The following is a 20,483-nucleotide window of genomic DNA, read 5'->3' on the forward strand; positions in this document are numbered from 1 at the left end:
TTTGACCGCCAGGGTCAGAATGACCGCCATAGTGTTTTCACTATGAGCACTGAGGCCTGGCTATCAGGATCCCAGTGAGAGAGTGAAAACAGTGACAAACACCCTGACATACACTCACAAACAGGCCAAAAGTGGGGGTAACAAGGCTAGAAAGAGGCTACCTTCTCACACAACCCCCCCCAAACGAAGGACAATAAGGCTAACCTTGGCCAGTTGAGACTTTATTGTCTAAGTGGTGATAAGTAGAGAGTAGCTCTGCAATAGACTGGTTACTCCCTTTATCATCCACTATATGGTTACTTCCCTGTGGGGATGTAAACCACCCTGTTTGAAGTTTTTTAGCTAAGCAACAATGTGAAGATGTATTTTCAGAGTTTCTATCAGTAAGTTTTAGTTTAGAGCAGTGGGAATTGTCCACTGAACCTATTTGTAGTGATGGAAATGCCAGACAGGGATGCTGTCTCAGAAAAGCCATAGCTGGGCAAAAACTTTGTCCATCTGGCTGGAAGAGAGAACAGGGATGCTGTTTCTCTTGAGTTGGAGCAGGGCAGGGATGCTGTCCTATGAGCTCCACACTAGGGCAGGGATGCTGTCCTAAGTGTTGTGAGGTAGTGCAGGGTTTCTGCACTAAAGTTTCTCTGGGAGGGTTGGAGGGATGCTCCATGTTAACTAAAATGGTGCTGTTTTTCTCACCAATGTTAGTTATCCCACAGAGAGGTACTTCCACCTCAGGGAGTCCAGCTTTGCCAGCTGATGATTCCCTTGGAACAGGTGCCACCCCAGGAGAGGTTTCTCCCACCACAGGAATAGTATCCTGAATGGTAGGGTGGTTAGGGGATACTGTGATACCCTTTTTACCTGTTGATGGAGAGGGATCCTGAGTTTTCAGGCCTTCTCTCCTTTGCTTTTTCATTTCACTTGAAATGAGAGGGAACAATTCCTCAGGGATGCCCAGCATGGCTGCATGGGCATAAAACTCTACATCAGCCCAACCTGAGGCCTCTAGGTCATTACCTAAGAGACAGTCTACAGGTAAGCTAGGTGATACCACCACCTGCTTAGGGCCAGTAACTCCACCCCAACTAAACTGAATTATAGCTAAGGGAAGAAACTTAGTGGAGTTATGGACATCAATAATCTTATACTGTTGTCCAATGATGTGTTGTTCAGGAGGCACTAGGTTTTCAGTCACCAAAGTGAAACTGGCACCTGTGTCCCTGTAGGCCAAGGCCTCAACACCATTTATTGAAACTGTCTGCCTGTACTTATCCATTGTAAGGGGACAAGCAGCCAGTGTGGCAAGGCCAGTGCCACTAGGTGTGACAGAAACTGTCCTGGGACTGACTACCCCAGTTTCTACTATGGACCCATAAGTGAACCCAACTACACCCTTTGCTTGACTGTTGCCAGCAGTCCCACCACTAGTACCACTACTGCTAGGGGCACTAGAGCTTGATGTATTAGTGGTGGTAGGCTCAGGGGGTTTACCTGGACAGGACTTATCCCCTGGCCTATGGCCTCTATTTTTACACACAAAGCACCAAGGCTTTTTAATGTGTGCAGGTTGGGAAGAAGAGGAAGAATTTGTTTTATCCCCACCCTCTGAAGAGTGTTTAAGATTTGAAGTGGGATCTTTGGTTTTACCCTTATCCCCATGCTTATCTTGAGATTTTTCACCATCTTTCTTCTTATTGCCATCCTTGTCACCCCCTGTATGAACTTTTCTGTTCACCCTTGTTCTGACCCATTTGTCTGCCTTCTTTCCCAATTCTTGGGGAGAGGTCAGATCAGAGTCTACCAGGTACTGGTGCAACAAATCAGACACACAATTATTAAGTATATGCTCTCTCAGGATTGTGTTATACAGGCTTTCATAATCAGTAACTTTACTGCCATGTAACCACCCCTCCAAGGCCTTCACTGAATGGTCAATGAAATCAACCCAGTCTTGTGAAGACTCCTTTTTGGTCTCTCTGAACTTTATCCTGTACTGTTCAGTGGTTAAGCCATAACCATCCAGGAGTGCATTCTTAAGAACTTGGAAATTATTAGCATCATTTTCTTTCACAGTAAGGAGCCTATCCCTACCTTTTCCACTAAATGATAGCCATAGGATAGCAGCCCACTGCCTTTGAGGGACATCCTGTACAACACAGGCCCTCTCAAGTGCAGCAAACCACTTGTTAATGTCATCCCCCTCCTTATAAGGGGGAACTATCTTGTGCAGATTCCTGGAATCATGCTCTTTTGCAGGATGACTATGGGGAATACTGCTGCTGCCACCATGGGTATCTAAACCCAACTTCTGTCTTTCCTTCTCTAATTCAAAAGACTGTCTATCCAAATCCAGCTGTTGCTTTTTAAGCTTCAGTCTGGTTTGTTCCACCCTCAACTTATTGAGCTCCCTCTCTAACATTCTGTCATCAGGGTTGGTGGGAGGGACATTCCTAGAAACAGAGCTATGATGTGAATGAACAGAAGGAGACCTGTCCCTTACAGAAGCCACCCTAACAGCTTGGTTAACAGAAACATTACTACCAGTATGGTGAGAATAAATGCTTTTGCTATGATGTGAGACCACACTATTTATATGGTGTGGTTCATCATCATTACCATCTATGCTAGACTGTCTAGTAATGGGCAGGCTAGGAAGTTTCTTTCCTGAATCTTTTCCTGGGGGAGTCCCTGAATCAGATTGAGAACTATTAGGTACTTTTTCAACAGATGGGGCACCTATGGCCTTATCCTGTTCTCTAAGCATGTTAAGTAACAGTTCCAAGGAAGGATTCTTCCCTACACTCAAACCTCTCTCTATACAGAGACTCCTTGCTCTTTTCCAGCTAAGGTTGTCATATGCAAGTTTGGACAGATCAACACTTTGGCCTGTGCCAGACATTTTTTAGAGAGAGTTAAAGTGATAGAAAAAGAGAAAAAAGTTTTCAGAACTTTTTGGAAAGACAGAAAAAAACTTTTTAAACTTTTAAGAACTTTTTGAAAGTTTAGGAGTACTTTTCAGCACTTAGAAAAGAGTGAAAAGAGGAAATGCAAAACTTTTTGGCTATGTGTATATACACTGACCTTGTTTTGTATATTTTTCTCTTATGAAAAGTACAATGACAAGAGTGGTAAGTAGTCTCAAGCACTTATCCCACCACTGCACAACCAATGTAGGAGGCTGGACTGGCTTGTAGTGAGTACCAAGGGGAACTTGCACCTTGCACCAGGCCCAGTTATCCCTTATTAGTGTATAGGGTGTCTAGCAGCTTAGGCTGATAGATAATGGTAGCTTAGCAGAGCAGCTTAGGCTGAACTAGGAGACGTGTGAAGCTACTACAGTACCACTTAGTGTCATATGCACAATATCATAAGAAAACACAATACACAGTTATACTAAAAATAAAGGTACTTTATTTTTATGACAATATGCCAAAGTATCTTAGAGTGTACCCTCAGTGAGAGGATAGGAAATATACACAAGATATATATACACAATAGCAAAAATATGCAGTATAGTCTTAGAAAACTGTGCAAACAATGTATAGTTACAATAGGATGCAATGGGGAAACATAGGGATAGGGGCAACACAAACCATATACTCCAAAAGTGGAATGCGAACCACGAATGGACCCCAAACCTATGTGACCTTGTAGAGGGTCGCTGGGACTATTAGAACATAGTGAGAGTTAGAAAAATAACCCTCCCCAAGACCCTGAAAAGTGAGTGCAAAGTGCACTAAAGTTCCCCTAAGGACAAAATAGTCGTGTTAGAGGAATAATGCAGGAAAGACACAAACCAGCAATGCAACAACTGTGGATTTCCAATCAAGGGTACCTGTGGAACAAGGGGACCAAGTCCAAAAGTCACAAGCAAGTCGGAGATGGGCAGATGCCCAGGAAATGCCAGCTGCGGGTGCAAAGAAGCTTCGACTGGACGGAAGAAGCTGAGGTTTCTGCAGAAACGAAAAGGGCTAGAGACTTCCCCTTTGGTGGACGAATCCCTCTCGCCTTGGAGAGTCGTGCAGAAGTGTTTTCCCGCCGAAAGAACGCCAACAAGCCTTGCTAGCTGCAAATCGTGCGTTTGGCGTTTTTGGACGCTGCTGGGGCCCAGGAGGGACCAGGAGGTCGCAAATTGGACCTGAAGAGAGAGGGGACGTCGAGCAAGACAAAGAGCCCTCACTAAAGCAGGTAGCACCCGGAGAAGTGCCAGAAACAGGCACTACGAGGATGCGTGAAACGGTGCTCGCCGAAGTTGCACAAAGGAGTCCCACGTCGCCGGAGACCAACTTAGAAAGTCGTGCAATGCAGGTTAGAGTGCCGTGGACCCAGGCTTGGCTGTGCACAAAGGATTTCCGCCGGAAGTGCACAGGGGCCGGAGTAGCTGCAAAGTCGCGGTTCCCAGCAATGCAGCCCAGCGAGGTGAGGCAAGGACTTACCTCCACCAAACTTGGGCTGAAGAGTCACTGGACTGTGGGGGTTACTTGGACAGAGTCGCTGGATTCGAGGGACCTCGCTCGTCGTGCTGAGAGGAGACCCAAGGGACCGGTGATGCAGCTTTTTGGTGCCTGCGGTTGCAGGGGGAAGATTCCGTCGACCCACGGGAGATTTCTTCGGAGCTTCTGGTGCAGAGAGGAGGCAGGCTACCCCCACAGCATGCACAAGCAGGAAAACAGTCGAGAAGGCGGCAGGATCAGCGTTACAGAGTTGCAGTAGTCGTCTTTGCTACTATGTTGCAGGTTTGCAGGCTTCCAGCGCGGTCAGCAGTCGATTCCTTATCAGAAGGTGAAGAGAGAGATGCAGAGGAACTCGGCTGAGCTCATGCATTCGTTATCTAAAGTTTCCCCGGAGACAGAGACCCTAAATAGCCAGAAAAGAGGGTTTGGCTACCTAGGAGAGAGGATAGGCTACTAACACCTGAAGGAGCCTATCAGCAGGAGTCTCTGACGTCACCTGGTGGCACTGGCCACTCAGAGCAGTCCAGTGTGCCAGCAGCACCTCTGTTTCCAAGATGGCAGAGGTCTGGAGCACACTGGAGGAGCTCTGGACACCTCCCAGGGGAGGTGCAGGTCAGGGGAGTGGTCACTCCCCTTTCCTTTGTCCAGTTTCGCGCCAGAGCAGGGGCTAAGGGGTCCCTGAACCGGTGTAGACTGGCTTATGCAGAATTGGGCACATCTGTGCCCAAGAAAGCATTTCCAGAGGCTGGGGGAGGCTACTCCTCCCCTGCCTTCACACCATTTTCCAAAGGGAGAGGGTGTCACACCCTCTCTCAGAGGAAGTTCTTTGTTCTGCCATCCTGGGCCAGGCCTGGCTGGACCCCAGGAGGGCAGATGCCTGTCTGAGGGGTTGGCAGCAGCAGCAGCTGCAGTGAAACCCCAGGAAGGGCAGTTTGGCAGTACCAGGGTCTGTGCTACAGACCACTGGGATCATGGGATTGTGCCAACTATGCCAGGATGGCATAGAGGGGGCAATTCCATGATCATAGACATGTTACATGGCCATATTCGGAGTTACCATTGTGAAGCTACATATAGGTAGTGACCTATATGTAGTGCACGCGTGTAATGGTGTCCCTGCACTCACAAAGTTCAGGGAATTGGCTCTGAACAATGTGGGGGCACCTTGGCTAGTGCCAGGGGGCCCTCACACTAAGTAACTTTGCACCTAACCTTTACCAGGTAAAGGTTAGACATATAGGTGACTTATAAGTTACTTAAGTGCAGTGTAAAAATGGCTGTGAAATAACGTGGACGTTATTTCACTCAGGCTGCAGTGGCAGGCCTGTGTAAGAATTGTCAGAGCTCCCTATGGGTGGCAAAAGAAATGCTGCAGCCCATAGGGATCTCCTGGAACCCCAATACCCTGGGTACCTCAGTACCATATACTAGGGAATTATAAGGGTGTTCCAGTAAGCCAATGTAAATTGGTAAAATTGGTCACTAGCCTGTTAGTGACAATTTGAAAGTAATGAGAGAGCATAACCATTGAGGTTCTGGTTAGCAGAGCCTCAGTGAGACAGTTAGGCACCACACAGGGAACACATACATGCACACCTATGAGCACTGGGGCCCTGTGTGACAGGGTCCCAGTGACACATACATATAGGCCACAAACCTATGAGCACTGGGGTCCTGACCAGCAGGATCCCAGTGACACATAACAACCATACTGAAAACATAGTGTTTTCACTATGAGCACTGAGGCCTGGCTATCAGGATCCCAGTGAGAGAGTGAAAACAGTGACAAACACCCTGACATACACTCACAAACAGGCCAAAAGTGGGGGTAACAAGGCTAGAAAGAGGCTACCTTCTCACAGGATGGTGCATGGGCAAGCCCGGTGTTGGTAAGACTGCCAGTGAAGTGTACCCTTTGCACTTGGCAGTATGAGTCACACTTTGGGATGGCGGCTGGAAATCTGTCTGCTCATGGTAGCTCGGTGGAGCACTTGGTAAGCATTGTTGATGGATCAAATAGTGTCAGTGCCAGTTTTGGCCTGCATTGGGTGTAACAGGACACACTGCACTCAGCCATGCAAATCAGGCAGTAGAAAGGGCAGAGAGCCAGGGTTTGGGACCCCCTGCACTGCCCATTCCAAGTGCATGGGCTGTGCAGGGGCACCCAGGGCCACACCACATCACCAACAACAATTTTAATGGGGGTTACACCACCATGCAAGGGGCCATGAGTGTGTGTAGGGCTGGAAGGGGTGCACGTGGGGCGGGGGCCTGGGTTGAGTGAGTGGAGGGTGAGGGGGGTGTAGGTTAGTCTGAGAGGGCCAGGGGGACTGGCGCTGGGAGCGGTCTTGGCGCAGACGGGCTTGGCTTTGGCGCGCCGCCACGGCTGCCATAAAAGGAGGGGAGGATGGGAGTGGCAGCTGGGAGGAGGGAGGGCTGGTCGAATGGGAAGGCTGGGTGGGTGGGGCTGCAGGGGAAGGCAGCGGCGGGGAAAAATGGCTAAAGGAAAAGACGGTGAGGAGGAGGGGGGAGGTGGGAGAGCCGCAGGGGAAGGCAGCGGCGGCGAAAAAAGGCTAAAGGAAAAGACGGTGAGGAGGAGGGGGAGGCGGGAGGAGCCACAGGGGAAGGCAGCGGCTGGGAAAAAAGGCTAAAGGCTAAAGGAAAAGACGGTGAGGAGGAGGGGAGAGGCCGCAGGGGAAGGCAGCGGCGGGGAAAAAAGGCTAAAGGAAAAGAAGGTGAGGAGGAGGGGAGAGGCCGCAGGGGAAGGCAGCGATGGGGAAAAAAGGCTAAAGGCTAAAGGAAAAGATGGTGAGGAGGAGGGGGAGGCGGGAGGGGCCGCAGGGGAAGGCAGCGGTGGGGAAAAAAGGCTAAAGGCTATAGGAAAGGACGGAGAGGAGGAGGCGGGAGGGGCCGCAGGGGAAGGCAGCTGCGGGGAAAAAAGGCTAAAGGAAAAGACGGTGAGGAGGAGGCGGGAGGGGCCGCAGGGGAAGGCAGCGGCAGGGAAAAAAGGCTAAAGGCTAAAGGAAAAGACGGTGAGGAGGAGGGGGGAGGTGGGAGGGGCCGCAGGGGAAGGCAGCGGCGGGGAAAAAAGGCTAAAGGCTAAAGGAAAAGACGGTGAGGAGGAGGGGGGAGGCGGGAGGGGCCGCAGGGGAAGGCAGCGGTGGGGAAAAAAGGCTAAAGGAAAAGACGGTGAGGAGGAGGGGGGAGGGGCCGCAGGGGAAGGCAGCGGCGGGGAAAAAAGGCTAAAGGAAAAGATGGTGAGGAGGAGGGGGGAGCGGGAGGGGCCGCAGGGGAATGCAGTGGCAGGAAAAAAAAGCTAAAGGCTAAAGGAAAAGACGGTGAGGAGGTGGCGCGGGCGGCGGAGCGGGGAGCGACCTGCCTGCAGAAGCAGGGTCAAGGGTTGCTCCTCGTTATCGCGCCGCGGCTGCCATAAAAGGAGGGGAGGGTGGGAGTGTCAGCTGGGAGGAGGGAGGGCTGGTCGAATGGGAAGGCTTGGGGGGGTGGGGCCACAGGGGCAGGCAGCGGTGGGGAAAAAATGCTAAAGGAAAAGACGGTGAGGAGGAGGGAGGAGGCGGGAGGGGCCGCAGGGGAAGGCAGCAGCGGGGAAAAAAGGCTAAAGGCTAAAGGAAAAGACGGTGAGGAGGAGGGGGAGGCGGGAGGGGCCGCAGGGGAAGGCAGCGGCAGGGAAAAAAGGCTAAAGGAAAAGATGGTAAGGAGGAGGGGGGAGGGGCCGCAGGGGAAGGCAGCGGCGGGGAAAAAAGGCTAAAGGCTAAAGGAAAAGATGGTGAGGAGGAGGGGGGGAGGCGGGAGTGGCCACAGGGGAAGGCATCGGTGGGGAAAAAAGGCTAAAGGCTAAAGGAAAAGACGGTGAGGAGGAGGGGGAGGCGGGAGGGGCCGCAGGGGAAGGCAGCGGCGGGGAAAAAAGGCTAAAGGAAAAGACGGTGAGGGGGAGGGGAAGGCAGGAGGGGCTGCAGGGGATGGCAGCGGTGGGGAAAAAAGGCTAAAGGAAAAGACGGTGAGGAGGTGGCGCGGGTGGCGGTGCGGGGAGCAATGCCATCCCTGGGGTGGTGCAAGGTCTCAGCACAGCCTGGGTGTATGTGAAACATCTAAGACTGTGACAGGTGAAAATTGCCATGTGTGGTCCTGTGGCATGAGCACAGCAATACCCATTGCAAGCCCTCACCACGCAAATGAATGTAAACGGAGGATAGAACATGAAAAGACAGTGTCAAGCCAAAAAGGATAGACAACACACTTAGAAGACATGACGCAGCCAATTGTGCCAACTGGGCTTCCATTCATGTGGCATGCAGGTGGGGCATAGGGCTGTGAACTGCAGCTATGATGTACTGGAACAATCCTTTGGAACTAAGGGGCGCATCATAGGCGCATTTACAAGGTAGTGTTCAGCCACTTCTTGTGGCTTAGTGTCACCTTGTAAATACGGACCCTCCTGATCATCACTGTGCGTGGAAGGTGGTGCAATGGGTGTTGCTGTGGGCGTACCACAGCAACACCCAATAAATTTTGATGCTATCTCAGATAAATGGAATTTTGTCAACTTGAGGCAGGGCCAAAACTGTAACACCAGCCCCAGGGGTGGCATTAGCAGGGTGCAACAAGGAGGAATAAATGTATACCTCCTCCTTTTCTGCTTTTCCAATGTGCGCTGCATTCTGCAGCATTCATAGGAATAGCAAAATGCCACAAATGATTGTTTATGTCCGTGAAGGTGTTCCTTCCTGCATGTAAACAATAATATGTAAATGACGCTTTGGCTCTTCTGCGCGTACTGCATTCTACAGCTCACACAGAAGTGCCAAAGCGCCATTAGTGGTTGTTAATGTGCAGGAAGGGACACCTTCATACACATAAACAGTCACACCCCTTAAATCATATATCCGTGCACGATGGTGCAAGGATGGCTGTGTTGACGTTGGCAGCTGAATCTTGCACCAGCACGGGGGACAACACAGATGTGCCCCCTATTCACTTACATATGGCACATCCTTGTGTTACCAAAGTGACGCAGCACGGCGCTGACTATTTTTGCACAGTACCGCGCAGCACCAATTTTATATAATTATGGACCTAATATGACAATGAGTCTCAAATATCAAGTCAGTGACATGACTTGTCAACTGCCACAACACAGATAGACTGATTTTAGGCAATCACATTGCAGAGGATGATGGCTCTCCTGCGGATCTGCCTGTCCCGGAGTAGCCTGATGACCTTGAGTACAAGCTGGCAACTATCAGCCAAGAGACCCTCCAAGACGACCTTGTAAACCTCCAGACACCACCTCCAGTCGCAAGGAGGAGTATTGATGTAGCAGACATCCTACAGGCCCCACTTAGCACCCCAATAGTACGACCTGCCAGCACCGACACAGCAGAGGACTCTGAGGACCCAGGCACCAGCTTTGAGAGGACAGTGGTAGAAGTCCAGTGGGAACTGGCCAAGGAGGTGCGGTTGAGGATGCAAACCATGGCAGCCAGCCTTGAGGGGATGCAGACGTGCATGGTCATGGCAACAAAACAGACTGCAGCCAACCGATGCACACACTCCCAAATGCGTGGAGTCCAGAAGTGTCTGAGGGACATAGCTGCTGCCATGAGGGAGAGGCCACAACAACTGCCCTCCCAAACTGGCATCAGCGTGCTTGAAGACAAAATGGACTTCATGCACCGGAAAAAGGTCTCCCTCAGAGCAGACATGGCTGCCTACTACAGGGATGTTGCAGCTATACTTAAAAATCAGAAGGTCCTCCTTGCTGCAGTGATGCCATATGTAGTGCCACAGATTAGAGCCCCCGGGAATTGGAAGTCCACATTTCCAACCACTGAAGTGTGCGTGGCCCCTTCTAACTCCCCACTACCACCATCAAGGGTATAGGAGGCACCACACACATCGGAGGATGAAGATGTGGAACAGATCACCTTCACCCGTAGGAGTTCCCAGTAGTGGCAGTGATTTCCTTTGTCCAGTGCTTGACATCATGCCAGTGTTAGCACTGTTGCAGATATGCACTCTTTTTCAACACACTGTTGACCTTTCTGCTACGGACTACAATTGTCTCTAACTTCTCAATTGTCAACTTATGTTCCCCTGCACTGAAATACACTTTACCCAAACATGTCCAATGACAAGTTCCTCAACCCTAGACTTGTGTTGTGTCACAATTGGATGGATTCCAGGAATGGGGTCACAGACCTGGGCACTGTAAATATTGCACTATTACACTTGTTATTAAACACCACCTACACAACCAGCATGTTTTTGTGTGTTGTGACACATCTACTATGCCTAGGATTTGTGATGTGTATGTAACATGTCTCAAGTCACAGAATGTCAGTACAAGAGTGCATGAATATGCGGGTACATATCTATGCACATGGTACCTACATGATGTACGCTGATAATGGTCTCATCCCCTACAAGCAATTCACTGAGTATGTGAAACATGTTCAACACATGTACGCTACACCCAGTACATACGGCAGGAATGGCTGTGAAACAGTTCTCGGGCAATATCGTCAGCTGGGAGTACCAGTAGAACACATTGGTTTGAAACAGAGGGACTCAACCTCATCTATTATTGCCACTGGTCATTTTAACAGGATAGGAATGAAATGTAGGCTGTTGTCAATTGTCCCACAGTGCCCAACATCCGAAACAAAACCCATACAATGACAGCTGAATTACCACACCTATCTGTACTATACATGGTCAACATAGTCAACTTGAGTGGTGGGTACACTGGATGGCAGATGCACAGATAGGTAGATGTGTTGTAGCTGCCAATGTGACAGCTCAGTCATAAGAAGGTGATTAACATGTCAGGAGAGGGTTCTGGATGCGGGACAGAGTCCCTAGGACAACACACAATTTTCATGTACACCCATGGGAAGTCCCTGAGACCCAAGCATATGACACATGAAGTAAGGGAGTACCCAAAATTATTTATTTTGATAATAAAAAAACTAAAAATAATTATGAACACCTATCCTAACCTAACCTATCCTAACTATACATAACCCACAACAGACCCTAACTACTCTATGCTACACTTACCTAACACATTTAATGAAACACTCTAAACATTCGCCCCCTTATATCACAAGACACCTGCAGGACTACATAAACTAAACTCCACATTTCGTAACTATTACTAAACAAATATATATTTTTGGGGTATTTTTGATTTTTAAAATATTTGTTTTTATAAACAAATAAAAGCCCCAACATCACCCCCCACCCACCCACCCACATAGTAAAACATAAAAAGTAGAACCCCCCACACCTACTTATCCTAACTAACCCACTAACCTATTCTAACCTACAACTAACCCCCTAATGCCCACTAAAAACCTAGAAAAAATTAGGAGGGGGGGACTGAACTTGGGAGGAGTGACATCATGCCATTCAGAGGCTGGCCCTTTTCAGTTTCCTCTTAATGTACTTGAGGGTCTTCATGTTCTTAGCCACCTCCTTTTCTATAGAGTCCAACTTTTTGAGGACCTGTGTTACATCCTTCTGTAAGTCTCTGATGGCACTTACGTCCATGGCAGCAGGTGAGGTTGGCTGTGGGACGGACGTAGAGGGTGCAGTAGGTGGAGCAATAAGGATGTTGGCAGCTGCACAGCTGTGGTGCTTGGTCCACCCTGTGTGGGCAGTGTGGGTCCCCCTTGGCTGAATGCTCGCCACTCACCGGGTGATATCTCCGAGCGATAACGGCATACCATCCTCCTGTACCCAGATTCCACTGCCAATATGTGCCGATAGCTCACTGCCCTCTTCTGACAGGCAAGGTTAGTCGTTATTCATGTTGGAAGCTGTTAAAATGAGACAGGCAACCATCAGTGTCAGCACTGTGTGGAGTATGTACAGAAAATTAGCTTACTAGCTACATCGATTTGCACATGCACTCCTACTCACATTCCGGATAATACAATGGCCCTGATGGATGAAACGGCAATGATGCTTTAGCACCATTTTCTTAACACCATAGCCACCCACAACAAGTTTATGAAACAAACTAAATTAGATTTGCATAGATTTTGTGCCATGTGTGACAATGCAACGGCAGCGTCAGCTTCACATTGATCAGGGCCACTATTCTTCATCATCTGTGTCAAATTTTCAAATATACATCACCAGAAACTTGTATCTGTTATTGGGAGTATGGGATGCAGTTGGTAACCATAAGGGTTCAGTGTTGATAGGTACACATGCAAGTCTGATCAAAATGACTGTCACATACACTGTGAGCATCACATCTACCTACAAATTTGTTGTTCCCACCCTCTGTGCCTCAGGGGGTATGGCCATGCAGATCATCATCTCAACTGTCCAGGTCATCCACCAAGGCATACCCACTCATACATGGAGTCAGGGAGTGGACCATATGTTAGGTGATGACAAATATGAAGCTGGTATCCATAGGTCTATGACATCTACATTCATGTGTCCAGTTGTAGACACCCATCAATACCTGATCAGCCAATACCAATCCTCACACACCCATAACCATGCTAGCACATGATTGGACTTGACCTGCATGCACGCCTATTACATTCCATACAAGTGTCATGTAAGTGGAGTACAAAATGAGTGGCACCATGCTGGGGGACAATTGCCCACCCAGTCCTAAATGTACATTACAATACAGGGATGCACCAATCTGTCTACAAAATGGTACATCACTGTGTTTTGAGAATGACGGTGTGTTCCAGTGCCATTATTTTCACAATGGTGCGCATCCAAGTCACATATCGGCCTACATGTGGCTTGTCATCACCTTGTTTACACAATGTGTAATGTGAGTATTTCTGACGCATTACTTACGTGCATCTTTTTATATTGACGGAGTACCTTAATGCGCCGATTTAACAGTAAATCAGCATTGTGATGAGCGCGAAGGTGGAAATCACACTAAGGGCCCATGGGTCATGTACTTTGCATTTGCGGATGTTTTCGAAGCATTTGCATAATTTGTTTTTACTCTATTCCTGATTGCGTGATTTTGTCAGTTGTTAATGGATGCACCCTGTATCAACATAAAAATTGAATGGGCTTGGCTGTAGTATGGCATTTTGTGTATGGCCACATGGGGTAGTCCATTGCACAATGTGATTTGTGTGTGATTGGTCCGTTACACCAATGTGTGTGTTACAGAATCAACAGCATGCAAATGTATACACGTCATGCATATGTATGTATGTGTGACAACAGTGTATCCACATATGTATGGCACCAGGGTACTTGGCTAGCTGCCTTGTGGAGGTGGATGTATCTATGCAGCGCTGTACACCGCCCTGTACTTATGCTTTTTGATGGCCAATTGGCTTTTTCTGTGTGTGCAGCAGTGTGCAGCATGCACATGTGCCACATTCATCTGAGTTCATAGCACAGTCTACTTCCTATTTGCAACCTGCATTTAGCACCACTGGGGTGGTATTTGTTGTTGGCACTTCCTCAGGTCTTAGGGGACAGCTACATGTGAGTCTGCATCATCATGCTATGTATCTTGTGGTGACAGACCTGCAGCGAGAAACAATGCACACCCTGTCAACGCTACATACAGCATGGGAGGGTGGCCAATTTACAATGTGGCTTCAAGTCATAATAAAATGGTCATCTGCCAAGATGTACATATGGTTTTGGCCATGACAATGGAACTGTGGGCTATTGCATTGGTCCCTTGGGGGTCATTACGACCTCGGCGGTCTTTGAAAAAGACTGCCGAGGCCACGGGAGACAGAATACCGCCATTGCCGGCGGTATTCCTGTCTCCCTATTATGACATTTCTGCTGGGCCAGCAGACGGTAACAGTGTTACTGTCCGCTGGCCCAGCGGAAATGTCACATCAACATTGCAGCCGGCCCGTAATAGAGCCGGCGGCAATGCTGATGTGCAGCGGGTGCAGTAGCACCCGTCGCACATTTCACTGCCCGAAATTCGGGCCTTGAAATGCGCGACGGGGCTATGCCTGGGGGCCCCTGCACTGCCCATGCCAAGTGCATGGGCAGTGCAGGGGCCACCAGGGGCACCCCAAGTCCCCTTACCGCCAGCCTTTCAATGGCGGTGTTTACCGCCACGGACAGGCTGGCGGTCGGGGACTCATAATCCCCAGGGCATTATGACCGCCAGGCGGAAACCTGGCGGGAAAGTGGAGGGGCCGGCGGTATGGCCGTGGCTTTTCCGCCACGGTTATAATTGCTGGCGGAACAGCGCCAGCCTGTTGGTGGTGTTACCGCCAACTTACCGCCGGCCGCCAGGGTCGTAATGACCCCCTAGGTGTTCCAGAGTGGCAGCTAATGTTTGTGTCATCCATGAGGTTTCCAAAGTTGTGTATCCCATTGTCAGAGGATGATCAACATAACTACCAGAGTCTCTCCTATCTTCCAAAACATTAATGTGCATTTATACTGTTGCCACATTCACAGTGCAGGCTATGGGATGGAGCTCAGCTACTTAGCAAATGTGTCCCTTGGCACAGTGCATGTGAGGTCAGTGATGTCCTGTTTTCTCCTACTGGGTCCCACTATGACATCCATGATCTGCACTGTCTGACTGTGTCTCTTCCCCCTGGCCATTTATTGAATCTGGTACAGACATGATGGTGTTGTGAGTCAGTGAGTGTTGCATGTGGGGTTGCACTACAGTAGGTGTGATACTACTTCTCACATATCTGACACATGGTATGTGATGGACATTGATCTTGTATTCCTATGTATGTGAGACAATGCGTCAGGCAGCTGTCTCTGCACACTACAGGTAAGTTAGGTATGTATTGATGAGATGCAGTTGATATAGGTGCAAGTTGTGTGGTGTTTGATATTTGTCCTAGGAGTGATTTGCACTGCATGACTTGAGGAATCTGTGCCTATTTTGAAGTTATATGACATGGGCATGGTGTATGCCTTTGACATGTCTGTGCTATTCTTTGTTTGGTGTAGTGTGTGTGATGTGTACGTAGTGGGCACCCTGATGGCACTTGTAGTGGTCTGTGTAGTTTTGCTGTTATCAAAGGGTACATGTCTGCACCTGAACTTCCTGTGGTGTGCCTGTCCAGTTGTGGGTGTGCTACGCACATGTGGGTGTATGTATTAGTGTTGTGCACTGATTGTGCTGTACTGCAGCATGGTGCATATGTGTTATCACCTGCCCATGTGTGTAACTTTGGTCATATGTTACTGTAGTGGTGAATGTCTTGTGTGACCGACAGGGTTGGTGTGTTGTGTGTACATTACCAGATTTGTTGACTTACCTACAAGAAGGCCATTTCCAAATTGTCCATCCTGGAATTGTTCATTTATCCTTCTGTGCCGGAATATGTAGGCATCATGGACCCTCCCAGGATACTTAGTCAAAGTGTTTAGGAATATTCAGTGGTGGTCCACTATGCCCTGCACATTAATGGAATGTGTGTGCTTGCAATTCTGGTATAAGTGCTCTGTTGCTGCAGGTGGTATGAGCCAGACATGGGTGCAGTCAGTTGCACCAAGCACATGCGGAAAGCCATGGATTTTATAGAACCCCTGCTTGTTCTCCTGCTGATTTTGCTGGGTATTGGGGAAGCTGATGTGGCAGGGAGATGATTGCATCTAACATCTTTGGCAGGAATGCAGAGAATGACGGCTGTGAGACACCAGCAAACAGTGCACCAGTTGTTTGGAAGGAACCACTTGCCAGCATGTGCAGGACAGCAAGCAGTTTTGTCATAGGTGGTATGTTGGGTCTGCAGGCTTGCTGCAATTTGTGGCTCAATGTGGTGCAGCAGGTGTAGTTGAGTCTGTAGGTCCTAATAATGTCCAGGTCCCTGAGGCCAAGGAGGGTTGTCCTGGTTCTGAAGACCCTCTCCTGCCTTCTGCGTTGCCTTTGTGGGCCATGTTGTCGTGGTGGTGAATGAAGGAGTTGTTGCTGTCCTCTGCGCCGTTTAGCAAGCTGTATCAGTATCACCTCCATCTTCTCCTGCGGGTTGCAATGTTGCTTCTGTGTGTTCTCCTTAAGAAGTGGTGTGTTTGCCTCCTTTTAACGCCTGCCCTGACCCAGACGTTACATTTTTACGCAAATCGAAGTTAACGTAATTTTTTGGGTCAGCCTTCCACCCGTGCGTCATTTTTGCCTGGGTGGTTAAATACGGGCCCAGCGTGTTTGAGTCATTTTTTGGATGGGTACGCCTACCTTGCTTGTCATTGGCATAAAAATATAATTATGGCGTTGGGTTTGCGCTGAATTAGCGTAAAAAAATTACGCAAATTCGGCACAAACAGAGTATAAATATGCCCCTTGTTTTACTAGTAAGTCCCTAGTAAAGTGCACTGGCGGTGCCCTGGGCCTAGAAATCAAATGCTACTAGTAAGCCTGCAGCTCTGGTGCCACCCACATTAGTAGCCCTGTAAAAATGGCTCAGACCTGCCACTGCAGTGTCTGTGTGTGCAGTTTTAAACTGCCATTTTATCTTGGCAAGTGTACAAACTTGACAGGCCTGAACCTTCCCTTTTCATACATGTAAGGCACTCCTAAGGTAGGCCTAGGTAGCCCCATGGGCAGGGTGCAGTGTATGTTAAAGGTGGGACTTGTACTTGTGTGGTTTTACATGTCTTAACAGTGAAATACCGCTATATTCTGTTTTCACTGATGCAAGGCCTATCTCTCTCATAGGTTAACATGAGGGTTGCCTTTAAATACCTTTAAAGTGCAAATTCTCTTTGAGAGGAGATAGAAATGTGGAGTTTGGGGTCTCTGAACTCACAATTTAAAAATACATCTGTTAGTGAAGTTGGTTTTTAGATTGTTAGTTTGAAAATGCCACTTTTAGAAAGTAGGCAATTTCTTGCTTTAACCATTCTGTGACTCTGCCTGTTTGTGGATTCCCTGCTAAATTTGTTTGTCACTTTTGCAAAGTTAACATGGAGGCTGCCTTTAACCCCCTGGGTGCCCATGGCGAGCTAGCCTCGCCCTCATCCACGGTTGCCCGGTGCTGAGGACGGGACCAGCTCGTCCTGCTATGGGCCCTCGGGGGAATCGCTTCCTCTTCCACCCCTATCCCCCACTGGACCCCCCTGTGGCGTCTGATGACAATAGTGTGCCATTGCGCGCTCAAGTCATTAGAGGCCTACCCCTTCGATCATGTGGAGGGGGCGAGAGAGGCATGAAAGGAGAGGAAAGGCCTTTCCTCTCCTTTCATGTCTCTCTCAGCATTTCTGCTGCCCGATCACGATGAGATCGGCTAGCCGAAATGCCCAGGAGACACCAGGGAAATTGTTTTTTTTATGCATAAGGGGAGCGGACCCTTGGGCAAGGGCCGCTCCCCAGGGGAGCAAATAATTTTGCGGACATTGGATGGCAGAAACCACTAGACACCTGGGATCTTTTTTTTTTTGGTTGTTTTTTTATTTATATGTGGGGAGCGACCCCTTAGGCAAGGGTCGCTTTCCTGGGGGCAAAATTAACTCTAGGCCATTTCTGCCCCTCTTGGGGGCAGATCGGCCTATTTTTATTAGGCCAATCTGCCCCAAGGGTGCAGAAACCCCTGGACACCATTGTTTTTTTAATTTTTTTTATATGTGGGGAGTGACCTCTTAGGCAAGGGTCGCTCCCCCGGGGGGGGGGGAGCAAATTTTCTTTAACCCATTTCTGACCCCCTTGGGGCCAGATCGGCCTATTGTAATTAGGCCGATCTTCCCCCAGGGGGGCAGAAACCCCTAGACACAAGGGATTTTTTTTCCTTTTGTTTCTTTTCTTTTTTTATATGTGGGGAGTGATCCTTTAGGCAAGGTTTGCTCCCATGGGTGGCAAATTGTCTTTAGCCCATTTCTGCCCCCTTTGGAGGCAGATTGGCCTATTTTTATTATGCCAGTCTGCCCCCAAGGGGTGCAGAAACCACTAGACACCAGGGAGTTTTATTTTTTTTCACCAATTTCACGCAAGGGGAGCAACCACTTAGGCAAGGGTCGCTGCCCTGGGGGGGGGTACATTTAATTTAGGCCATTTGGGGGGCAGATCGGCCTATTTCTATTAGGCCAATCTGCCCCCAGGGGGGCAGACACCACTTAGGCACTAGGGATTGGTGTATGTGTGTGTTTTGTCTGGGGGGGCCGCCCACTGGGCAAGGGGCGCTCCCCGTGGGGACACATTACTGTTTTTTGGAAGGCGGGGCAGAAAGCCCACCAAAGATCAGGGAAGATTTGTTTTTCAAAATAAGAGGGTGGGGGTATGGCCATACCCCCACCCCAAATAAATGGGGCCAAAGTTGTTCTGCCCACCAGTGGGCAGATGGGGCAGTTACCCCCGATCCACACCCCAGGGGACAGAAAGTCTACTAGATGCCAGGGAATTAAATTAAAAAAACAAATAGTGGGGTGATGGCTACCAACCAGTATAGGCATGGTTATCCCCTCACCCCAACTGAAAGGGGTAACAGTCTTTCAGCTCTCCCCCACACACTAAAACATCTTATCCCCAGCAAGCAAGAGGACATTTGATTATTTTGGGTTTTGGTTTTACATTTGGACCATGAGAGCTTGGCTAACTCTCAAAATCGTCTTGGAATTGTGAGGGCTGCACTTTTTGGACTTTGGGATGCTGCCATGTACAAAAATCCACAAGACCTAGACACATATGAAAAATAAACATCTGGGTGATTCCATGGTGGTGTGCTTCACATGCACCCTGCTCCATTGTCTTACTCACAATGCCCTGCAAACCTCCAACTTTGCTGGAAATCACACACTTTTCCCACATTTTTGTGATGGAACCTTCCGGAATCTGCAGGAGTTCCTACCACCCAGCATTATCTCATCTATACCAATAAAAATTCTGCCCCACTTGTCAGCCTGAAAATGATTTTTTTTCAAACTGCCTTTTTGGACCCGCTTTTGTTCCCCCTCAATTTCAACATGTTTTTGGCTCTTCCCTGTCACAGGCACTTGGCCCACCTACACAAGTGAGGTATCATTTTTACTGGGAGACTGAGGGGAACTTGGGTGGTAGGGAATTTGTCCTAGTGTGGTGATCCCACACAGAAATCTGGGAAAAATTTGATTTTTTTAGCTAAATGTGAGGTTTGCTGAGGATTCTGGGTAAGAAAACACTGGGGGATCCATGCAAGTGACACCTCCCTGGACTCCCTCGGGTGTCTAGTTTTCAGAAATGTCTTGGTTTGGTAGGTATCCCTGTATGGCTGCTGAGTCCAGGACCAAAAACGCAGGTGCTCTCCCCCGCTAAAATATGTAGTATTGTATTTGATCATTTTGATGTGTCCAGATAGTGTTTTGGGGCATTTTCTTTCGCTGGCACTAGGCCTACCCACACAAGAGAGGTACTATTTTTTCTGATTCAAGTCTGCCTGTTCCTGAAAGCTGGGAAGCTGGTGCTTTTAGCACCTCAAATGCTTTGTTGATGCCATTTTGAGGGAAAAACCACAAGCCTTCTTCTGCAGCCCTTTTTTCCCATTTAAAACAAACAAACAAAAAATGTCCGCTGTATTTTGGCTACTTTCTTGGTCTCCTTCAGTGGAACCCACAAACTCTGGGTACCTCTAGAATCCCTAGGATGTTGGAAAAAAAGGATGCAAATTTGGTGTGGGTAGCTTATGTGGACAAAAAGTTATGAGGGTCTAAGTGCGAACTGCCCCAAATAGCCAGAAAAAGGCCTGGCACCTGAGGGGGAAAAGGCCTGGCAGTGAAGGGGTTAAGTATCTTTGAAGTGCAGATTCCCTTTGAGAGGAGATAGAAATATGGAGTTTGGGGTCTCTGAACTCACAATTTAAAAATACATCTTTTAGTGAAGTTGGTTTTTAGATTGTTAGTTTGAAAATGGCACTTTTAGAAAGTAGGCATTTTCTTGCTTTAACCATTCTGCGTCTATGCCTGTTTGTAGATTCCCTGTCTGGGTCAGTTTGACAGTTGGGCTGTTTGTGAATCCCCTCTAGACAGTGAGACAATGGGTGCTGGGGTGTAGCATACATATCCAGATGAGCCATCTGTGCTAGAGTGGAGGGAGGAGTGGTAACTTACACC

This window comes from Pleurodeles waltl, chromosome 9 (assembly GCF_031143425.1).
Source record: "Pleurodeles waltl isolate 20211129_DDA chromosome 9, aPleWal1.hap1.20221129, whole genome shotgun sequence".
Classification (NCBI taxonomy): domain Eukaryota; kingdom Metazoa; phylum Chordata; class Amphibia; order Caudata; family Salamandridae; genus Pleurodeles; species Pleurodeles waltl.